Here is a 7,643-nt window from a genome sequence, read left to right as displayed (position 1 = left end):
CAGAAATTTGAGAAGATTGCCCAATGATAAGTTTACATGTATTTGAACTGAGAAATTGTTAACCACACTTTGCTCTAAGATGTGTGAGGCCATTCAGGGGCTGTAGGGCCCTGGATATACACACAAACAAGTGTGTGTATCTGGAGCCACACATTGTAATAAACACAGCTGCATTTATTTGAGTATGTGATCCCATGTACATGTAAAAACATTCAAACAAACACACTCAGCCGATTTATTTGATTGTTCAATGGGGCAATTATTCAAATAAACATGCTCAATGCAATTATTTGAGGCTCATATTGCACGTTCATCAATCATAGCACTAAAAAACAGAGGGGGAAAAACACCAAAGAATTTACTTGGGAAAAAATATGTATGAAAACAACCTTATTATAGATTTTATAGGGTAGCCGAAGTTACGGCTCCCTCCTTAACTAACTGTAACTCAACTATTCTGTATTCAATGACATTTGTTTCTAATGATTAGTTGGTTCACTCACTTGATCATTATATCAGAATGACCACAACATTCAGATTCATATAAAAGCAAATTTTACAAACCTGAATTGGGTAGAGAAGTGAAATCTCTATATTTCAAGAGCAGAATAGTTCCTTCTAGACACCTTACATCAAGGGGACACTGGTCAAATTATTATTACTCAATAAGCACCCATAAATTTTAAAAATTTTATACATGCAACAAAACATTCCTACATTTGAAGACATTAAAAAAAATCACAGGTGACTCATCTGATCATTTTCTGTATTAATAAATATTATGACATATATATGAACACATCACAAATCATATTGGTGTACCTAGAGGCAATTTATGCCTCTCTTAAGTATGTACTGACAATAACCTAATATACTAAAAAGGGAAGGGGCTTTAGTCACTGAAATATGCATCGTGTAACAAAGATGAAGAAAATACATGGCTTGTGCCCATCATAAAAAAAAGATTCAGACTGAAGGCATAGCTTTGGTTTTTTCAATTAAATTGTTAAACTGTGCACAGTGATTTTTTTTTAGAACTTGAGACATTTGTGATGTTGGCTGTTTAAATCTTTGTTACCTTCGCTGTGAATTGAAATTGTACATATTTAGTAAATCATGCAGACAAAACAAACTTTTTAGACAATATTTTTATTGGAGAGTTTTCTTTTCCTGTATCCATGTTTAAAAAAAAAAAAAAAAAAAAAAAAAAAAAAGACCTCCTTTCCCAAAATAAAAATGTCAATACTAAATTTAAAGAATTATAAAGGAATGAGTTCTTCCTTTAGAGCAAAATATTTAAATAAACATGGAGATAATTGGCAACACGTTCTTTTTGGGCTAGTAGGCCGTGTCCAATTTTGGGGGGTCTGATGTTTCAGAGGGTCTCTGTTTCAGGATTGAAGATGATATTTTAATCTCTGAGTTAAACAAATGCTATTAAATAACAGAAATAAATCCCTCAGTTTTGATTTGTATATGAAATATGGAATTAGAGAAGTGACACTGAAATGATATGATGCTGAATATGTCACAAGCTAAAACTTTCTCTATTAAAAGAGTTGCCTACCACCTATAATCTAGTATGACATGTTAAAATGCTCCAAAATATTGAAAATAGAAAATGAACACCACTCTTCCCATTTGGCCTTGCGATGAATATGACAAAGATTCTAATAATTTTAGTCAAAGAAAATGATGAGTAAAAAATACATGAAGATTAAAGGAGTTACAAATGATCTTTTAAGTATTCTAATTGGTCTTTCTCATTCATAGCTTTGATTCCACAGAAATTGCAAATCCTGATGATCCTGATTTGTAAGTGCACCCAGTCAGCTTTCTCTCTTTCACTCCATGAAATATGCCTGTTAGATTTGGAATGAAGGATAAGCCCCCAAAATGTTAAAAATAGACTACTGCCCTGGCAGACAATTTAGCATTGGCAAGCACAGAACTCAGAAGAAACTAATCTAACATAAGGAAATATTCAGAGAAACATTTGTGCATTATGATCCTGTTCTGACCATTTTCAGAGCAAAGGGAAGTGAGTGTGTATGTGTATGTGCATGTGTGCATGTGTGTGTGTAGGTTTGCTAAGTTTGTGTGTGAGCACTTGAATAGGTAATGCGAAAAAAAACGCAACGATACTCGAGAGAGGAAAGAGTCTGAGCAGAATGCTTTTGAGACATTTTATATTTTGCTATCTTACATAAATGGAAAACATTTAAAATGTTGATACTGGAAAAATAAACGTTTCTGAAGACAACGTTATTTTAAAAATTGATATAATTTATAAGATATGCCAATAATAAAACAGAGAAACTATTAAATTATCGTCAATCCTTTTATAGGAAACTTAGATTTTAGTTTATGACCTTTTCTTAAACAAGAAGAAATCGCTTTTATCCATTTCCTAAAACAGTCTTATTATAGGGTAAAGAATTACAGTTATACGCCATTCTAGTTTTGTTTGGGAAAAGAGAAATACAGCCTTCAAATTACATGAAAAAAATATGATGAAGAAGAGAATATAAATATAGAAAGGAAACTCAAGAACATCCCTACAGTCACAGAAAACATGGTATATTTAGTGACCACAAGCAACCTAGACCTTTGTTTTTACATCTCTTCTGAAAGGCACCACTTCCAACACAAACATTTCCCAACCCTGTAGTGCAGCCCAGGATTCATGCAGACATGAAGGGAGAACACCGACTATTGAGTAACCCTCAACCACTTCCTGCAGTCCTGGAGCATTCTGTGGAGGCTAGTGCTTTGTTACTGAACATGCTTAGAAAGTGTGAGCTCATAGGTTTCTGGTTGAAGGTACATCTAAGCAAGGGGGAAAATAGAGAAGTACAAACCACCCTGCCCAACTTGTTTTAACCCTTAAAACATCATTACTGGAGAGAGTAGGCTTAAGAATAATCAGCCTAACATCTAAGTAGACACTTTTTTTCTCTTTTCTGCACTGTAAAGTGCTTACATATTTTCAAAGACAATTCCATGAAAAGGGACATTTCACTCACTTTAAAAGAAGTGGTGATGGCAGAATCAACAAAATCTTATCACAAGAGGAAGAGTTCTAACCACAAGAGCTGCTTAATATGTACTACCTTGATTTTTTAAATGAAACTTAGGATAATGGTTTGTACAAATACTTTTCCAGGAATTGTCATGACCCCTTGAATCAGTTGCCTTCACCTACAAATAATCCAGTGTTATAAACTCTTTTATAGCTTGACCAAATCACAATACACTTTGTGTCTACATTAAAATTGTCAAAAATCCTGTTCTCGTTGTTGAATAAAACTCTCCTATGGGTTAGGTATGAAAAAATCTTTACATTTGTAACACTTGGAAAGACAAAAGCAATTAATCTGTCAACTGCATTTTATAGATGAAGAAACTAAGGTCTACATATCGCTGAGAACACACCTTGAGACCAGTTGTTTGTATCTGCCCCTGCAAAGATCTAGAAAGTACTTATACATATACTGTCAGAATCTAAGTCTTTTGATACATTGTTCAGTGCTCTCTCCAACATATCACAGTAAAACATTCCTTCAAATGGCTATGGGAACATCGAAAGGAATGAGTCAGCTGCTCCACTGCTAGCAAGAAGTTTGTTTTGGTCTACAGAACTATTCCATGCAAGAGTGGAGTGAAAATAATTTGGAAATTATATACTTTGGAATTATAATTGAAATTGTAATACTTTGGAAACCCGGGGTTACTCTAAGATGTCACATTGTCATCTGAGGGCTGTTAACTGCTTATGAACTAGAGTCTTTTTTTAACTGAGAGCCAGACACATCCTCAATTTTGAGAAATGCTCTTTAAAAATTATGAACTGCTGTTGATGTATTTTACCCATTCATTTTGTCAAAGACTCTTGACAGTATTTATGTCCATTGAGGAGCTGTGGCTCCATCCAGCTTCTCCACTCACAGTTCTCAGCCTGAGGCACTTTATGAGTCCTTGGTACCATTCTGTCTCTAGTCATGACTTTTCTGCATTCTGTGTGACTGAATGACCCAAAGATGGTCAAAGGAAGAGACAGGGCAGCAGATGTCCACAGAGTAAAAGCAGCAGTAGGAGATTCATAAAGCTGCAATTGGAAAATTGGAATAGAGGGAAATAGACCCAAAGAAGGTCAAAGTGTGAAGGAATCTTAGATACCCTCCCTTTCAAAGCCCTGGCTTTTCAAGTTCTGGGACTCAGAGGAAATAAAACTCCAAGTCACCCCATAGGTTACTGGCAGAGCTGAGACAAGAAGCCGGGTCTTCAGTTGTGACATAAATGCTTTTTTGCCTCTATTGTTGCTTCTATCACTTCTATGATGCCTCTATTTTATTATATCTAGTGATCCTAAAATAATAAAAATAACAGCAGTTGTAACATTGGTAATGGTTCAATTTATTGAGTGCCTACTGTGTGTAAGGCACAATACTAGGTACTGTGAACAAGATAGGATTACTGGCCTCAAGTTTCTTACAATCTGGCAGAGGCAGACATACACAAATCACAAATGAGGGTAATACTGAGTTCCAGGTGCCTTAGGAATAAACCAATATGGAATTCCCAAACATGGTGCTTCCTTGATTTAAACACAAAATAACACCACACCTTCAATAATATGTATATTTTTGAGTGAGGCCGTATGAGAAGTACTCTGCCATGTCCTAGGGATATAATGGTGAGTTAATAGACAATAGCCCTGCCTTCAGGGATGTATGTACATTTTAGTGGGGAAGGTAGAAAACAGAACAATTATCACTTTAGATAGTGTTGAGTATTTTGTCAAAAATAAAAGAAGGTGATATAACAGTGAGTGAGAGAGAAGTGGGGGACAGGAAACCTCAGCTGGGGACAGGAGGAATATCAGGAAAGCCCCTCTGAGGCAGTGGTGTTTGACTTGAGCCTGAAGGATGTGAAAAAAAATGAGCCATGGGAAAATCTGGACTTCTTGCACCAAGAAGAAACAGTACGTGCAAATACGTAAGGAAGAAATGAATTTGGCTTTTTGAGAATAAAAAGGCTAGTCTAACAAAGCATGGTGGAACAGGGAGAAGGATGGAAGATGAAGACAGAGAGGTGGAGAAACATTTTCCTGGTCATGTGAGTGACTTATATTGTGATCACCTGTTAATAAGCACTCAAGAACAACCCTACAGATAGAATTCCGAGAATTTTAAGGAATGGGGTTTCGTAGGTCCTTTGGTCCAAGTCATGTTTTTATAGGTGAGAAAACTGAGTTTATTAATCTATGAGGTTCACCCTGTGGGAGTCCAAAGACTCGTGGGTTAATTTTTCCAGTGAATAGCCCAGAAATGACCTTAGCATCCTGCTCGTGGCCTATTCATAATTTCCTCTCCTTTAAAATAAACAGTAACATGACATTCTGTGCCCTTCTGATTTTAGAATGAGAGAAATCTCGTTTCTCAGACTCTCACAAGACCACCTGCCTTGTGTCTAGTCACAGGCAGATCCGTCAGCCTGGAAAACAGAAATTGTTTGGCCCAAAGAAAGTTTGTATTTTGGAAACTAAAGTGCTAGATACAGCAAACAGGACGCCACTGTGGCACGTTCCCCTGGAAGCACCTTCCCCAATCAGCATGTCCCAGCACAATCCCCACCATTGCCAGTTTGCTCAAAACAGCTGTGCTAGAATCAGGCATGAGCAAGGGCCTCAGCCATTTCCCCTTCCTCTGAACTCCTAAAAAAATACAAAAATTCACAGAGCTGAGAGAGAAGCCAATAAGAAGTAAGGAACATGCAGCAGGTGGTACCATCTGTGCCCGGCTAATTCCAGCCAAAACAATCTGCTCCCTAGAGCTCCCAGTTGTGGAGAAGGGAAGAGAATCTGACAGCGGCGCAGCCAGGGGAGGGGTGTGGGAGGGCAAGTGCCGAGGCTGTCGTTCCAGCATGCAGCAGGTGGAGGGACTAGATTGTTGATGCCAGTGAACTATTATCCCCCTGCTTTTCTCTTGCAGCCAGGGGAGGGGTGTGGGAGGGCAAGTGCCGAGGCTGTCGTTCCAGCGTGCAGCAGGTGGAGGGACTAGATTGTTGATGCCAGTGAACTATTATCCCCCTGCTTTTCTCTTTACAACCACTGTGGGAGATTCCTCCAAAGTCTCGCTAAGCTGGCGCGTATCAGACCCCACACCTGTGAGACAGACATGTAGGCCTCACTGTGAGTCTGTCACCACTGAGATGGGAGGGACAAACGTTCCACAGCAAGACTGGGAAGCTCAGCCCACCCCAAAATGGAAAAGCAAGGGGGGAGGGAGCTGATATTTATTTCATTCTATTTTCCTAGCAACCGAATTCCCTCCCTCTTGCGTGTTCACTCTTTGAAAATGATCCACAGTTTAAAATGGGCTTATGTTCCTCATGCTTTATCCCCAGGTTGATGTTTTCTGAAATAAGATTCTTTCACTTGATGGACTTCCTTGTGAGGAGCAGATCTTCTCTCCTGGCACATGTTCAATCTTGGGATGAACAAATGCGAGTGATTCAAAGATACATCAGATCGTCTGTAGTAGTAACATTCCCTTAAGAGAGTAACAGACAGGGCCCATCCTTTTCACAGATGGGGGAGACAGCTATAATTCGAGGGTCACAGAAAGACCTGCCTACTGAAAAAGAAAATGGTACCCACTGCAAAATTTCCACCAGCCCCCTTAGGTTATGGCACTGTCTCCAGATAGTCATCTGTTAAATGCAAATACCTGGGAAGGGTGATATTTGCCTGTTATCACCTATTATCACCTTCCGTGATTCTATAGCTGATAGTTGAGCCCTGAGGGAGTGGAGTGTAGGCAAGTTTGCTTGTATTGGGTGAAGGTCTGAATTTCAGGTGCTGCCCCCAGAAAATGGGGCCCTTGTGGGCCTCTGCAGGAATGAGGAGAGAGAAGCAGTCAGAGAGGAAAGGTAAGCAGAGGTGGAGGCAGAAATGGGAGAAAAGGGCACGTGGCGCCTGATCCTAACACTCTGTTTGGGTTGAATTTTGTCCTCCCTCAAAAGATGTGTGCAAGGCCTAACCCCTGGTACCTGTGAATGTGACCTTATTTGGAAATAGGGTCTTTGTGGGTGTAATCAAGCCAAGAGGAGGTCATTAGGGGCCCTAACCCAATATGACTGGTGTCCCTATAAGAGGAGGGAAATTTGGACACAGACACACACTGGGAGAAGGCCGTGTGAAGACAGAGGCAGACTGGAGTGATGTACCTACACCCCAAGGAGTGCCAAGGATTGCCAGCTGTCACCAGAACTATGAGAGAGAAATAGGACAGATTCTTCCTCAGGTCCTTCAGAAGGAACCATTCCTCTTGACACCTTGATTTTGGCCTTCTAGCCTCCAGAACCGTGAGAGAGTAAATGTTTTTTTTTTTTTCCAGCCACCCAATTCATGGTACTTTGTTACAGCAGTCCTAGGAAACCAATATACCTCCCAAACAAACCAGAGCCAGGCCTCCAGCATTCACTCAAAAACTCAAGATCAGTTTCTGATCTAACCATTCTCTTGGTGCCTGGGCTTTAAAAGATCCAACAAATATCAGCAGGAATATCCCTGTTGGTTTTGAGATGCATGTCATCCAGAAAAAGACAAACTGCCTATGCTTTTCCCCAAATGTCTTCTA

The sequence above is a fragment of the Galeopterus variegatus genome, unplaced genomic scaffold, assembly GCF_000696425.1.
Source record: "Galeopterus variegatus unplaced genomic scaffold, G_variegatus-3.0.2 Scaffold104, whole genome shotgun sequence".
Classification (NCBI taxonomy): Eukaryota; Metazoa; Chordata; class Mammalia; order Dermoptera; family Cynocephalidae; genus Galeopterus; species Galeopterus variegatus.
Note: the sequence above shows the minus strand (reverse complement) of the source record.